This window comes from Amphiura filiformis, chromosome 5, assembly GCF_039555335.1.
Source record: "Amphiura filiformis chromosome 5, Afil_fr2py, whole genome shotgun sequence".
Taxonomy (NCBI): Eukaryota; Metazoa; Echinodermata; class Ophiuroidea; order Amphilepidida; family Amphiuridae; genus Amphiura; species Amphiura filiformis.
In genome coordinates this window covers 50,529,819-50,547,002 of record NC_092632.1, presented here as the reverse complement: position 1 = coordinate 50,547,002, position 17,184 = coordinate 50,529,819, and the positions used below count along the sequence as shown (strand labels likewise).

General features: G+C 35.9%; 2 long non-coding RNA genes across 2 annotated transcripts in view; both read left to right on the top strand.

Moving 5' to 3' along the window:
• LOC140151896 (uncharacterized) overlaps window positions 1–3,736 on the top strand; it is a 33,591-nt gene extending 29,855 nt beyond the window's left edge. The window contains exon 3 of the long non-coding RNA XR_011858991.1: window positions 3,669–3,736. This is a non-coding gene — a long non-coding RNA (uncharacterized lncRNA). The remainder of the gene's footprint in view (window positions 1–3,668) is intronic.
• Window positions 3,737–12,356: 8,620 nt separating this feature from the next.
• LOC140151894 (uncharacterized) lies at window positions 12,357–16,600 on the top strand. The gene is made up of 3 exons (XR_011858990.1): window positions 12,357–12,701; window positions 14,358–14,462; window positions 16,520–16,600. It is a non-coding gene; the product is annotated as an uncharacterized lncRNA (long non-coding RNA).
• The last annotated feature ends 584 nt before the right edge of the window (window positions 16,601–17,184 follow it).

Sequence of the window (17,184 nt, the reverse complement as noted above, 5' to 3'; positions counted from 1 at the left end):
TTAGTAATAATTATCGAGAAGGGTTTCTGCCCATTTTGAGCCAAAATAACAAGGTAAAGTGAAAGAAACCCTGCTGGTTATTTTGGCCGTTTAACAGACAGTTCTATGGGAGGACATAATGTCATAATTCTTTAAATTATGACATTATGTCGAACTATGCTCTGTTGTCCTACAAACACAACAAATTTGGCTGATTCCATTTAGTGCAAGTGCAAATATGCCAAAAAATCAGGTTTGAAAAAAAACCCCAATTTCATATTATAAGATCATACATTATGGCTTTAAACATTTAAAAAGGCCCTTTCAGTGAGCCCAGCCAAGGCGTACAAAAATTAAATTTGTTTATTAATTGCTTAAGTCATTAAAATTATTAGTTATAGTTATTTTTGATATGAAAAATTTGGCAAAAAAACCCCCAAAAAACAACAACAACAAGAAAACAGCATTGACAAAGTTAAAGCCCCATTCAAATACTTGTAGCTAATTTAGAGAAACTACAGATTCATGCTAAATGTCTTATTTTGTCTTTAATACATGGCTTCCGTCTATGTTAGCACATCTATGACACTTACAAAGGTGCCAAAATCAGATCTTTGCGATCCTCTGGATGAGCAAACCACTGAATGGACCTTAAACATTTGAGATTGTTTATATGGGTTTTAAATGGGTCTTAATGATGCCATGAAATAAGAGGACATTATGTCATATTTTTGTTATCATGGACAATTTCAGCTAACTTGAAATCCCTTTGGTCAAGGAACTTACTGCTAATTGTCCAGATCAACCCGTACAAAACTCGGGGGAGCTGATCCTGGCTGCGATGGTTACTATTTGTATGCTGATTAGGGTTCTGTACTTACTTATATGGTGATGCATCCCTGAATGATGCTAAATTGTTTATAAAATGTGGTCAGCAATTTTCTGTACAGCACAGTGATCTTATGAAATTGTGCTATATAAATTGTGCTACATAAATTTGTAGTTTGAAAAACATAAAAACTAGAATGATTGCCAGTTAGTTCTAACTAAAGGATTAGACGTTAGCTATGTTATATAGCTAAACACTTGAGTTGGCAATTGATTTGAAGTTTCAGGACACTAAAAAGTCTTCAACTTGCTTGTCTTCAGCCTTCAAATACCTGACATGTAGTTTATCTGTTCATATTTTTCAGTATGTAATAGTTTATTCATGTTTTTCAGTGGCAGTAAATTATTTGATATTTTATCACAAAGAAGCACCATTGATTCTCAGCTCTATAATGGATGGATGTCATTTCAAAACTGTCTGAGAGTGAAACTGTATAAAAATTTAATCCATCTTTGTCAGGGTTTCCATTGTGATTGACTCCCGAGATGAAAAGAGTTATAACATGTCAGAATATGTATCATTATGAATCCTTTTATATGATTTTCTCGCTGTCTAAATGTCTTTATTTTGTTTTGAAAAGATTTGCAGACATCTTGAATAAACCATTCCCTGGATTTATATGAAACATTAATGAAACTGTCCAGTCTGTATTGAGCCTAGTGTGATATTGAGGCTTACTTCTGATTACAGAATATTGCATCTTTCCAAGTGTATATTTTATTTTTGGATTGCTGAAATGTCTGAATTAGGAAAAGTAGTCAGTTAAAATATCTGAATGCTAATGATAGAACTTGGTCAGTTCCCTCGGATCGCGATGTCCAACAGTAGAGGCGCGTAGCGCCGACTTCGAGGCGCGCAGCGCCGAGGTGTGAAGAGGCGCGTAAGCGCCGAGGTTGGTCAGTTCCCTCGGATCGCGATGTCCAACAGTAGAGGCGCGTAGCGCCGCCTTCGAGGCGCGCAGCGCCGAGGTGTGAAGAGGCGCGTAGCGCCGACATCGAGGCGCGTAAGCGCCGAGGCTGCTGCCCAGTCAGAACTCAGATTGCTTGTACATGGTATAGTCAGACCTCATAATTACTTGTGCTATTGGGCATTGGCAGAGGCTCTATACTAGAGCTATGCTAATGACCATCAGGCTACAAAATGTTAGACAAAGGCTACAGCAGGCTCCAAAAAGCTACAGTACAAAGCAACTGCAAGCGCAACTATCCTGTGACGTGATCCAATTGCGCAATCATCTGAATACACTAAAATGCAGGCCGGGCAGCGCTAACACTCATGGTTTGCTATCCCCAGTCTTGTCCTTCGCACCCGAGGGGCCTGTGGTTCAAAACTGGACTGAACAAAAACCCCACCTTTTTTCTTCATCTTTTTTCCCCTTCCCCTTTGCCAAAAAGGAGAAAAGGTATTAGGGTTAATACTAGTTGGTTGCAATCTCAGAATTTGATAGTCTATGTTAGTTTAAGGGGGTACTACACCCCTCGATAAATTTGTGTCTATTTTTACATTTTTCCCAAAAACTAATAACACAGTGGTAACAAAGGTTATGTATATTATAGGGGCAAGGAATCCAATTACTACACTGGAATTTCAGTGACCCAAGACAAGCGGTTTGTTATTTATGATCAGAAATAGGTACTGCTAGTATGTACCTCGTTTCCTATCATATATACTGAATCGCTTGTCTTGAGTCACTGAAATTTCAGTGTAGTAATTGGATACCTTGCCTTAATAATATACATAACTTTTGTTACCAGTGTGTAATTATTTTTGAAAAAAATGCAAAAATAGTCACAAATTTACTAAATGGGTGTAGTACCCCCTTAAGTTATTATTCTGTTTAAGCTTTTTTTATTTAAGCTTTTTTTTAATTGATCAAATTAGTGCCACAATTCTGTGAAATCAGGAGAAGATGACTGTGTTCAAACTATAAGGGCTGTGCAATAATTATGAGCCAGGGGTAACATTTCGAAATGGTATGCCAAAATATGCTTGCCACCACTCTCCGCCTGCCAAAAACCGCTTGCCCCCCATATGGGCTTGCCAAGAATCACTTTGCACATGCAAAATTTTTGGATTTCCTATTTAAAAACCTTAAATGGTCTAGATATATATATTTGTAAGCACAGTGAGCATGACAATTTGCAAATTTAATCATCCCTGTGTTTTCCTAAGCCTTTTTAGAGTGTGTCCTAAAAATTGCTTGCCCACCTCCTCTTGGCTTGCCATAAATTACCCCCCCCACCCTTTTAGCCGACTGACCAAAATATTTTCCCCCTTCATTATACCCTCTTTTAGGGCTCATAATTATTGCACAGCCCCTAAGCAGTTATAGAATGTGTTTCTGGGGACAATCTGTGATAGACTACTTACATTGTATAATCATAAACTACTTGCTGAAAATGTGTCATTGTTAGCGCTTGAAAAGAGCTGGCTATATATTTTATAACAAGAAAGACTTGTCTGAGAACTTTCATGCAGACATGGAAATATTCAACTAATTTGATATTGCACTCGGTAAAAGGGGAAAGGTGCCTTTAGGCTTCGTAACGAATTATTCACATTAAGAAAGCCATATATGGTAAATCATATTTTGGCAATTTACTTTTTATTTTTGTTGAATTTGTCAAAATTAGGGTAATCAGACTTTGCCCCACAGCAATACGTGGTAGCAGGGCTTTGAATTGCAGTTTAATAATGATCAGGAACAGACTTTCTAACTGATAATCAATGTTTTGATCAAGTTTGGTATACATTATATATTCATTGTTGATAATGCTCAATTCTGTATGTTTGTTGACAGGTGGCTCTTTGGAAATGTATAAATGTATACCAGAACAAATCTTAGGAAGAATAGCTGTGCCTGTAAGTAAATTGGAGATTTATGTGGGAACAAGGGAAGCTTAAAAGAAAGAAAAATAAGACAAATCTGATTAGGCCTTATGTACCCTTATTATCTGCTGCCGCTGCTGAAATATTATGATACCATGGGTAGTAGGATATAGGATGTTAACCTACCAAACAGAAATTGATGAATGAAGTAAATTCTCACAAATGCTTTGTATGTATTGATGATCTAGCATTTCAGGGATAACATTGCATTTGAAAAGTATAGTATAGGCAGGGATTTATGATCAATTGTGTGTACAAGTGTTCAGTATGTTATGAACATAATATCCTCAAACAATATGTTGTGTTTACCAAGAGGTGCTTTTACTTTTCATTTATTTCACACAGGTGAGAAAGGGATTAATTACCTGAAGAGTCTGAAAATCATGCACAGAGGTAAGTAGATTTTAAATTCTGAAGCAGCAGTGTTTCCCCCTTTTTTGAGAACAGGGTGGGGGGGCTAAAACTGGCTAATGTACCAATGACACAAAAATGTTAACACCAAAATCAACTTCTAAAGAGAAAGTAAATGCTTTTTGATGTTGGAAACACTTACTTTTGAGAGATTTTACCAATTTTAGATTTTATACTGATTTTCAGGCAATTTCATGTCAAATGTCTACCACTATGCTATCAAACTTCTTGCCATCATTAAAGAAATCTTACTAGCAGTGGAGAAACGTACTAACGGGTCATCATGCACCGTTTGACTACACTACACCACTGGTAAGAAGTACAAGCAGGAAAAAGTCAATGATAATTGAATTATTTCAAATGTTTTGCATTGATTGGATTCATCTTCATCTAGCCCACATCTTCATAACTTTTGCTTTAATTTAAAACTTCCATCAAGTAGGGGAACATTTACTAACATGCACTGTCTTTAGATTAGGCCTAATTATCCTCTTAATCAAAACAATACCTTAAAAAACAACTGATTGCACAACAATTGTAAATAACTCACAGATCTGGAGGAAATATTCATGCAAATCTCGCTGCTTTATAATCTTTTCAATGACAAGTGCGAGTACCATTGCCGCAACTAGTGAGGTAATAATCCAAACCTACCTGAAATCCTTAAGGAGATACAATCATCTAGCTTCCATGCATGCAAATTATTGCTATTTATATTAGCTTGTTTGCCTCTGGGTCATCCCCAACTAGCTCCTATCCAATTTAAAGGGAAACAGGGTTTGGTTTAATCTTCACCAACAACACTTCTTCCCGTAAGAAATTTTCCAAATTAATTGAGTGTGTGAGGTGTTGATTTGGTGCAGATAATTGGTAGATTGAACACTTGCACATATTAAACTTGCTCCATTTGATTGGGTTCTCTTAAAGTAGCATAGCATAGAATTCATAGTTTGAAATACATACCTTTCGAATCAAATTGTTAAATAATTAAAAGTATAATGGTAAGATTATTGATAAAATTAGATTTTTTATATAAAATGTTACTTTTCATTATCAGATATGTGCCCTTTTAATTTTGAACGAAACTAATGACGACAGTTATGGAAGAAACTCATTGCATTTTAGCATCTATATCTTGAATGTGTGCATCTTGTATCATTCAGTCAATCATTAATGAAGCAAATCGGCTCAATGTTTTTTAAGTATAAACATACCATAGGTCGACCCGTAGTAAGACATTTCAGCCATACTAGAGTTTGACTAATATTTTGATGAAATGACTCGTTATATGAGGCAAATACAGGACATAAGATCTTGATTTTTGCATGGTATTTTAGTTAATATAAGTAATTTGTAAAAATCAGAATAAAAAAACAAATGCATTGAGTCCTTCCTCCTCAGCAAATGTTACAATATTGCTTTCATGGGTCCCATTGTAGCTTTCAATTTGCTTTATTTCCCTAGCTTGATTCCCCAATAATCAGTGTTTTTAAATGACTCGTACCCCAGTCCACATCTCCACAGTGCCCCATTAATTGTAAAAGAGTGTTGAAATTACTTGACTTGGGTACCTGACAACATGCTCCTAATGTGACCCAGAGCAGAAGCTCAGTTGACTTGTTCCCCAACATACCCCATTGCACTAAATTGTAAAGAGTGTTAAAGTACTCGACTAAGCAGTCAAATGATATATACCTGACCAGCATTTAATTACTTGATGTCTTGGATAAACACTCTGTACCTGAAAGAGAGAATGCAATGTGATTTGTGCCTAAGTGCAGTGGTGTGATTAAAAACAAAGTGTTACAAAACAAACATGATGTGATATGGATACTCTCCATACAGCCTCATGGACACAGCCATTCTATCTTGTGAGTTCACTTTTTATTGTCACTGCAGTATTATTGTATTCATTGTATCAATAAAATATGCCTCCAATTTGATTAAGTTTTTTTAAAATTGTATATAGCTAATTTTTAAAAGATATAATTTAAAGTATCATAGTATACAAAATAGTGAATTAATTTGCAAGACTTAAATGTCAAACTTACCATGTCTGTCCATACAGTGCATTTGAATGCAGATGGATTCAGAGTTTCAGACTGTCAAAGTCTCTTTTATGTGCATATTATGATGCTCAAGAAATGTGTTATTACATGAGTGCTATTTCATTCCCTGAAGAGGACATTTTGATCTTCGTAAAATGGAATCCAGTGTTATAAAATGTTGATTTGAAAATTTGATTTTAAATTAGATTTATAGATGTTTTGGAGAAAAAAAATTTGTAAACAGCGAAATTGAAGAAATTTTGTCCAACAAAACAATATTCCTTTCTGGATTCTCTATGCAAAGAGTTGTGTTGTAAAGATCCCATGGCTTCATTAATGCTTTGTATGCTGGCTATAAGCTTCAACATAACAAATCCTAAGTTTTGAGATAAATATCAAGAGCCATCTCAAGAATCACAGGACCAATAGTGCATGGATTTGTTTGTACTCATTTTAATGTTGTGAATTTTTCATGTCGATTCCAAATATGGTTATCATAATTCTGAAATTTAAGATTTTTAAAGAAAATTTTAAAGTTATTATCTGCAGTTGAAACTTGTGGGTAGAGGGTTAAGGAGGGAGTGCTGGGATATCATTCCATGCATTACTTGTATTTGCAATGAAATCAGATTGGGGATCAAAATATAGATTCATACAGATGCATATATTATATCTAAGTATAGTCCACCAACCAGATCAACCAGCATCTAAGTTGTGTCATATGCATATACCATATTGCCCGCATCAATTGAATGAAACCCTCTAGCAGACTTGTCAAGTTCAACAGATAGCTGGTGGTAATACTATAAGTTTGTGTAAGCAGGATCCAGGTAGACTAAGTAATTGTTCTCTGTTTTCTTATGTGTAATGAGTACATGCATGCATATACTTTATCTAATGGGTTTGAAATTGTCATAGCTTTCTAAAATATGCTATTTAATAAATAGAATACAATATAAGTCTGGGTAGCATTTTGTGTTTAGTATGTGAGACATAATGCATTGCATATTCTATTAACAAATTATTTTTGTGAGCCTTTAGCTGAGGAAGCTCTACTCCAGAAAACAATAAATCAAGCTGTGTTTAGCACCATAATGACTTTGACAAATCAGTTTCTCTAGCTGTCTCCATTCCATACAGAATGCTCTATTCTATACGGAATGATCTATTCTATAGGTACATGCCCCAGTATGATTTACAAATTGCAATTAGCAGTCAAAGAAAATTGGGCTTTGTCGTTTTGGTTTGGTAATACTTGATGATAAATAACTGATGCAATTCTAGTGATGCTATGTCAGGGGTTGATTAATATTTTTACTATGTTACCATGCTTACACAGCATAATATGATGGGAGGAGACAAACAAGGATGTGTTAAATACTGTGGGGAAGAGAGGGGTAGGGTGATGCACCCCCATAAATCTGCAAAGGTCTGCTTTGTTTGTACAAACATTGGGCATAGGAACAGTGTGCCAAAAATGTTGATCCACTTATCAATTGCAGAGGAGATAAAGGTCACCTTTTGGCCAAAAGGAAGATTTCTTTTAAAAGGTCTGCATTTGGAAAATTTGCACCAGGATGGCCAAATGTATTCTTCTTGCTGTGTGGTTGTGATTTAAGCAAAAGGAAAAACTAAAGTTATTTTCTTGTCATTATTTTTGTCTTTTTATCATCATTGGTGTGGGTCTCAGTTCAGATAATATTTCAGCAAAAAGAATTTTATGTTATGTTGGTGAACTGAGCAATAACATCTTTGGGCAATCTATGCAAGCTTATTAATCACTTCTATTCCTAATTCTTGTCCAGGTATTTATGAGAAAAACTTGCCTAAGGAAAAGGCAGCAAATCTCACCTTTGCTTCTGCCCTAAATTCAATTGATAACAATCTACAACCTGCTATGGACCTTTCACAAATACTTGGGGGGAAATTATGTTGAATTGTGCATAATATTTGATGACACAAACAATTAATGATTGCAATACTGATATCTACACCATTTAAGATTGATTCTGTGGATAAAAAGGGACACAGTTTGTAGACCTTTGCTGCAGCTACACATAATATATCAATCAGGCTTTCAGGTGTTGTGTATATCTTTGAACTAACATTACTTGTGTTAAAGCTTTTGACAGGACTACAAAAGGCCATATTGCAAGGCTTATGAAACATTGCCAGCATCACTAACAAGCGTGTGATCACATAACACAATTGTCAGCGATATGTTTGCTTACAGGCAGATTTCTTGTATGCTATGTTTTTAATACCTCGCTTATAAAACTTGAGTAGCAGAGTCAGTCTTGAAAGTACACTTCCCATAGATGCTGGTAGTGATTTTGGTTGTAGGCAAGTTTGGGGTTTTGTTTGAATTGGCACTCATGTTAAGTTGAATGGTTGCCTTCTAGAACTTGTCATGGTCTATGCAGAGATTATGAAGCAGGGAAACACCATGTGATAATTATGCAAGGCAACCAAGACTGCTTGGCTGAAGGAAACCTCTATGGAAAAATCACCAAATTGGCTCAGAATCTCTGCAATTTATTATGATAGATAACTTCTATGATATTTATTATTGGTAGCCCATATTGTTTGACAAATTGTTTGTAATACTGCTCCATGTATTGATTAATGAACATAAATTTGTAATTTTGATGATGATAGCTTGTGCTTTTTCATAAATGGCTCACAGTGATTGTTTCTAAAATTATTAGATCTAATATCTTGACACTTGGCTAGTGACCAGGCTTCCTACCAATCCATTTTATTGATATATCTTCCTAGATGATGTATGATGTGAAATTGTAAGCACTGGTATATAGGACTAATTGGACTTAAGGCTGATGGCTTACAGGAAGTCTCCGGCAATCACAACATTATGCCTTGAATGTTCAAAAAAACTCATATTGACCATAAAAACAAATAAAAACAACCTGCTCTCAACACTCGATATTCAAAATACCTGTGCCGAAATTGTCTAGTGCAATGACAGCATGTTTATTTGTGCTCATTTGTCGCCAGCCTTCATTGTATTACTGGGATGTCATTGCCCCTGACAATTTTGGTGCCTGGAAATTTTGAATATTGTGTGTGAGTGGCGGCTGTTTTTATTCGTTTTCATAGTCAATATAAGTTTATTTTAAATAAAACCATGTGATTTGTGCTTGATAATCATTTTTCTAACATATAAGGCACAATGTTGTGATTGCTGTAGACTTCCTTCTTGAGAAGCTTGACCAATAACCATGCATCGAAAAACCAGCCATTAGTTTCCACTGGCCTATCATAGTGCTGTCTGCTACAGTGGCAGTACTAGAAATATTTCAGGGGGAAGTGAATTTTAGGGGGGGGGGGGAATTGACAAATTTTGCAAACTTGCTTTGCCCCTTGAACCCCATGAGGGGCTCTGCCCTTCAAATCCTGCTGGCGGTTTCACCCCAGACCCCCAATGTAGGCTGTACCACTTTTAATTTCCTTCCAACGGGCCTGATACAAAGTTCAAAATGTTAGTTGACAAAGTTATCTTTAAGTATAGGCCTGTGACATCAATTTTAGTTTATGCAATCTAGCTAAACACCAAAGTATTCTCACATAACTATGCTATAAGAAAAAGGGGTCAAAATGTTACCCCGGTTTATCAAAACGTAATGTTTAAATACACCAAGTAGTGTGCAAAAGGTAGCCAGAGCCTCTTTTCATATTCAAAGAATAATATTATGTTAGGAATAGAGCTCAAGGATTTGCAACAACAATATGTATAGGCCTAGAGGGTGGTTGCAAGTCTTTGTGTTGTGTTATTTGCGTTGACATATTTATACAATTCACTAAATATGGACACAATTTTGCCTTTATGTAGTCAGATCTCATCAATTTAGATAAAATTCTGGGTGTTTATAGAAAACAAAATGTAGCATGGATAGCATCAGACATTTCCTTGCCGATGGAAACTATTTGCTCCACTCTGTTGCTCATCAATTGCTGAGACTTGGCTGTCCAAATGTTTCAGCTGCAGAGCTTAGAACGGCATTTGTTAAATTTCTCACAGAAAATCCAAGATATTGGCTTACAGATGATTTAAAGCAACATTGCAAGATAAGATTTGCTCAAACAGTATGCCCTCAATTTTTCTCAAAATATGAAAATTACAAACAAAATGGCAGTTTCAACATTTATTGGAACTGAAGGTCATTCAGGAAAACAAACAGTACTGTTTGATAGATTTTGTCTATATTCAACCATAATATAATAGCAGGTTGTAGCCAAGTACAGCTTTTCAAATAGCTATTTTGTAAAATGAAACTTGTGGGAGGACTCAGACTCGAGAGGCAAGATGTGGACTTGGATTTGAACTTGAGCCTTGAGGACTCTATGTTGGACTTGGACTCTGGCATCAGGGATTCAGACTCAGGCATGGACTCCATTACATCACTGATTATCTCTTTAAATTATAAAAGTTCCCCTTTTTGTGTGAAAATCCATTCCATTCTTTTTTTTCACTGTTCGTGCTGTTGGTTTCTCTCTGTTTTTCAAATGCAATTATCTGGGGTTAATTAATTTGAACTCGTACTCCCCCTGTATATGGCTTTGCTAATTGGAAGTTACTCAGTTGTCTATTCTATTTGAAATGCATATCCCCTCTGTGGAAGACTTTAGCCAAATCTTCCACAGTGGGAGTGTGAATTTCAAATTGTATATCCCATGTCTAAATATGTTTAGCATTTGAACATGTTTACAAATTGGTTTTACAAGAAAGGGTTCAGAAAAGTGTTTAAAGTCTAAACAGCATTTTGCAGTGTGGTGCCCATGTTTGGCATGGAGCTGAAAAACTATATTTATTACTATGTGCTTTTTGAGTCAGATGTCTATGGCATGGCTTCAGTTTCAAACTTGTGCCTTTGACCAGGTGAAAAAAGTCCCTTCAATTACAAAAAAAAAGTGTCATGGAAAGTGGCCCAAAATGACATGCACCTTGTTGGAGGGTGCGCCAAATTGACTGATTTAATAAAATCAGTGTGTTAGATGTGAACATTGATATTTCATGATTGATTTTCATGTGATATTTTATATTGCTTGTAAGCAAAATGTATGAGAAAGAAATCTTACAAAAATGTTGTCATCATAATTTGTTTGCTTGAAAATTAGTAGAAGAAGAATACTAATGTTTCATTACCAAGTCTTGGAACAAAGGTTTGAAAGTGTTTTGGTATGATATGCCTGAAAGGCATTGAACAAATCTGGCTTGGACTTCCCTCTACAAAGTGTCAGGCATTTTTGGTAGGGTTTCAGTGGTCATTTTGAAATTTCCAGGTCAAGGCGACCGTTAAGATTTTTTTAGTTGTTTAATTTAATTTGTCATGTCAGAAAACATACAACAAGACACCAAAATCATTGAAATTGGGCAATCTTAACTGCCATCTAGGCATGCCAAAAACACTTTCAAACCTTTGTTCTAAGATTTGGTCACGAAACATTAGCATTCTTCTTCTACTAAAATTGCTCTCAAAAATATGTGTGCCCTACAGGATACAATTTTTAAGGTTTAGATTATTAGACCTATTAGTCAAGTAAATCAATGTCATTGATGAAGGAGATTGGGATGCTGATGGTCGCTGTTGCTCTACTGGTGGTTGCTTGTCAATGTCAACCAATCCTAGCTGGTACAGGAGACCATGACTTGCATCATTAATTCAGGCATATTCTGATGATCGCATTTCCTTCACAGCTATATTAAATTTAAATGGTAGATATAAAAAAATTTAAAATTAGTATATTTATATCTTTAATCAAATGAACCATATCTTCATCACATGCTATCTTGACCAAACTGTGCAATATTGTTTACAATGCATGCAGTCATTCACTTAAATAGATAGCCATTGATTTACTTGACTAATAGGTCTAATAATCTAAACCTTAAAAATTGTATCCTGTAGGGCACACATATTTTTGAGAGCAATTTTAGTAGAAGAAGAATGCTAATGTTTCGTGACCAAATCTATTTAAGTGAATGACTGCATGCATTGTAAACAATATTGCACAGTTTGGTCAAGATAGCATGTGATGAAGATATGGTTCATTTGATTAAAGATATAAATATACTAATTTTAAAATTTTTTATATCTACCATTTAAATTTAATATAGCTGTGAAGGAAATGCGATCATCAGAATATATGTGAATTAATGATGCAAGTCATGGTCTCCTGTACCAGCTAGGATTGGTCGACATTGACGAGGAACCACCAGTAGAGCAACAGCGACCATTAGCATCCCAATCTCCTTCATCAATGACACAGGCTCAACCTCACCAACCTACCAAGAAACTATGGATGCACCACACATCAAGATCAGCTATAAATGGGACCAGTAGCAGAGAGTCATCAAAGTGAGAGATGAGAGATAAAGCCAAGAAGAAAAGTTATAATGTCTGGATGGATTTTGATACATTGGGTAGTAGTGCAATTAGTGGAGATCACATATGCAATCTGAAAGTGTAAGTGATTCAGAGTTGTATGAATATTTTTGAAGCTGTTCATAGGATTTTGATGAAAGGTGTCAGAGATTATCCAGCTCATTCTCCCATATATGCACATACCTGTGCACACATATAATCCACTGGCAGACATGGGGTCTTTTCTATGAGCATGTACCACCTGAGTGTAAAAGGAGTCAGTTGCAAAAGAGGAACAGCCCTCCAACTTTGTCAGTCAGGAGAGAAACAATCGAAAAAGACAGGAGGAATAGAATTATTTTTGGAGTCTTGTTTGAGACCAAAGTTCACCAATGACCAAGGCTGTATTCCAAATTAAGCCTTCGTTTAAAGGTCCGTAACCTGATCGACAACATCATCCCCCTCCCCGATTTTTGTCATTGTTAATGAGTTTTTGGTATCACAAAATAGATCGTATTTTTCTTATTCCTATTCTGAAATTTGACACGCCAAGTCGATGTATTTCCGGAGAAATCAGAGAATTCATGCTTTTATACCTCCCTTGCTGGCTACCAATTTCTGGAATTCTGCACAGGTTATCGTAGATAATTATAGTCTCCTCAACAGCTAGTTTGGTTTCGCGTCATTCACATTGTATGAAAAGAGCTATCCACAATAACTGCTGAGACTTCAGATCAACATTGTTACTTTAAATCTTTGAAAATTCCTTCCGAAATTAGAAGCTGCCCGCGTGGCGCAGTTGGTTAGAGCATCGTATTGTTGACCCAGAGGTCCCCGGTTCAAATCCCAGTAGTGATATTTTTTCTGCTCCATTTTTTAACCCAAAATTATTTACATTCATTTAAAATGTAGATATTGCAAGGGGAAATATATTTGGTTTCTTTTTTTTTCTGAATTTTTTTCTGAATCGGTACGAAAAAGAGTTTTTAAAAATCTAAATTTTCCGTTCAATACGGGCATTTCCAGCATTGTCGTCAGGGCATTTCTGTTTTGCTTTGTTATTGAGCTCTATTGCCCTTTGCCATAATTTATATACAAAAATCATCATGAACGATATACCGACGAACACAAAAAGACTTGTTGTGGGGAAATGTCACCGTAGTATTGGAATGTGTACCTAGTACAGTGGAACTTCGTTAATGTCAGTGCAACCACGCACGCATGGCACATGACGAATGCCGGGGAATTACGGCACATGTTATTGCTTGCCTTCCCAGAATGCAATTCACGCATACCAAGTATTGGGTTGCAAATTTTGCTATTTATTCAAATTTACGCAGAAAATGCTCTTGTTTTTTCACAAAGCTGCATAAAGGGGACAATATTTGATATTATATGTAATTTTAAAGACAATCCATATCCAAAACCAATAGGGTTACCCCCCTTTAATATATAATCCTATATATTTGTGCATAAAAATTCACTTATGGAGCCTAGACCAAAATTCATCCTGATTTTGCTGATAAAGCCAAATTTAGTGTAATATTTTCAAGTGCTTCTTGCACATATGTCCATAGAAATTATATTGGGGTCCATGTTAGATCAAAATTCACCTTGATTATGGCTAAATTAGTGCAAATATTAACACTTTTTATACGCTTTGCACACATTGGTCAGTAAATATAATGTGATGTGCCCATATAAGGTTGTGTTATCACCTAAAATGAATTAAAATATTAATCTTTTGTCAATTTCCAGATGGAAATATTCTGGTGTCAATGGCTTATACTGTGGAGAAGGCAGATGCAATTCTGGTGTGTGTATCCAGATCATAATACAAAACAAGTGCCAGCTGGCAGGCAGGTAGGTATATGCACACTATAATTGAAGACCGAATTAAAAAGAATAGTTTGCGTATGACGTCCTGTCAATCAGACCGAAAATGCCATACTGCGCAGGTCAGCAACCTGTCTTCAATTATATATAACTAGATTTCGCGGTTCTCGGGTCGGGCGCTTCTCGTGATAGGCCTATTTCTAATTACCCAAACCCGTTACCCATATACCTACCCTGACTTTTTAAACTACTATGAAATGCGTCTCTCAATGATCAAGACCCAACTTGACACAACTTAATCAACCCTGTTTTATAGGTGTGATGCTTACTTCGGTAGTTCGGTAGGCCTATATACCCATAATCTGGAAACCCATCATTCGCCTCTTCCAAGCCCTGCCCTGTTACCACATTTAGAGAAACCGAAATTAGTATCTGGACGTGGATATAGGCAGTTACTGAAGTATAATGAAATCAATCGCGAGAAACGTGAACGCAAAAACGGTTATAGGCCTCACCACAACGGAGGATTCCGGAAATAGTCATGTTCTGCTGAAATAGGCCTACCTATTAAACTACTATAGGCCTCGCCGTCTCTCAATGATCAAGATCCAACTTGAAACTCTGTTTTGTAGCTGTGACGCTTACTTCGGTACCATAATCTGGAAACCCATCGTTCGCCTCTTCCAAGCTCTGATCGAGTGTCCTGCTACTACGTTGGAGGACCCCGAAAATACCCCGAAATTAGTATCTAGATTGGATGTAGGCCGTTACTAAAGTAATGAAATCAATCGGGAGAAATGTCAACCCAATAAGGCCTAATATTACGGGTTATAGGCCTTACCTGATTATTTTATTAACAGATTATTTTTATCATAATGTTAACCATTCTGGAGGACCTCGGGAATAGTCATATTCTGCTGAAATAGGCTCCCGCCGGCACTCCGCGTTGATACTACGCGATAGCGCCCCGCGATTGATACTACGCGATAGTGCCCCGCGAGCATGCGATTGTGCACAACGCGAACCGCGCGGATGCGAACGCGATAGCGCGCGGACAGAGAGACGGACGGACGGACACGCCATAATTAGTATTATGATAACCATTGCAGTCATTTATGATACAATCCAGTATGTTAACAACAATCTATTTTATAGGCCAAAAAAGAGTATGTTTGGCCTCACATGGTTTAAAAAAAGAAAGATTGGTCAGTAAATTACCTTTAGGGTTTTCACAGATCACATCACATATAAAATAATATGAAAAATAAGTAAAACTGCTTTATTTTTTCAAGAGTGATTAAATCATGTATGATGATTTAATTTATCTTGACGCAGATCATTTTATTTAAATTGGATTATTAAAATGGATCATTAATTCAGAGAAATCCAGATTAGCATCAAATGGTGTGTGGTGTGAGTCACATTAGGCTCAAGGGTGATAGGATGGAATTTAAGATTAATATACCGGTATTCTTTAGATGTGGTGTGAGAGGACAAGGAATCAAGAACAGGGGTGATTGCAGTGTGTGGAGGCAAAACAAAAATTAAACCAAATGATCACTATAACTTACGTAGCTCTATGTTTAAGTAGATTTTGACAGTATGGTTCAATCATTTTGTGAGCAACTTAGTTTTCAGGTGCCTTTTTTCATATGATCAAAAGAAAACAAAATTGAAACAAAAAGAAGCTGCTTCAATGAAAATTTAGTGAAGAAAATGTGTTATATCTTTTTGTTTTGTTCATTGGAATCTTTTCTTATAAATTCTATCTAAGCTGGCTTGTCATATTTAAAATCACACCTTCGTCCATTTAAATGCTTTAAGGTTGCAGCAGCTTCAAATGTGCATCTATTAAAAACATACATTTACCCAATTAATGTTTAGTTTTGCAATTTTGTGTTCTTTCCAAGTGTAAAGATATTATATGTGTGCAGTTTATAACCGTGGTGTATCAAGTTAAAAGTTTATGTTATATGCCTTCCAAATAAGCCACCTAATCAGCTGAATGCTGCTAGCACTTGATCTTCTGTATGCACTGAGTAGTGAAAACCTTTTAATATGGGAGTGATTTACTTGGGTTTCAGCCGGAGAGAGTGTTAGGAGATGAATATGGTGTGCCTTCAGAAGTCTGGAGTCTTGGTCTTTTCTGGCTAGAGGTGAGTTAAAGGTAATGAAAATCATGCAAGGAAAAATAAATTCTACATGTAAAGTAATGGTTTAATTAATCTTGATGATGGTTATGATACTGATGATGATCATGTTTTATCTAAAAAATTTATATGCCTCATCGCTTTTATAATTGCCACTTTTTTCTTAAATGTCCCACTGTTTTATGTCAATAAAATGCACCTAAAATGCAGAAAAATTCATAATGAGTAAGCTTAAATAACATCACAGTCATGAGATATGTTTTATTGTGCCCATGAACAGAATCAGGTGGAATGACATTTAAACCCCTAAGCACTACTCAGTTAACAGTTTATGTAATTGTGGTCTCATTAAGGTGGCTGTGTGCTCTCAGACATGCATGTAGTAAAAGTGCAATAACTTTGTAATTATTCGCATAAAACATATAAAAGTATACATTTTTATGAAGGCAAGACATCAATAAATCTTAATATAAATACAGATTTGGGGTAAAAACAACAATTTTAAGAAAATCACAAAAAGTGAGGTTTTTGGCAATATTTGTTAGGTACATCATAACAAAAAACACTCTTTCCAAAATATTTTATTTTGTTTTTAGCTC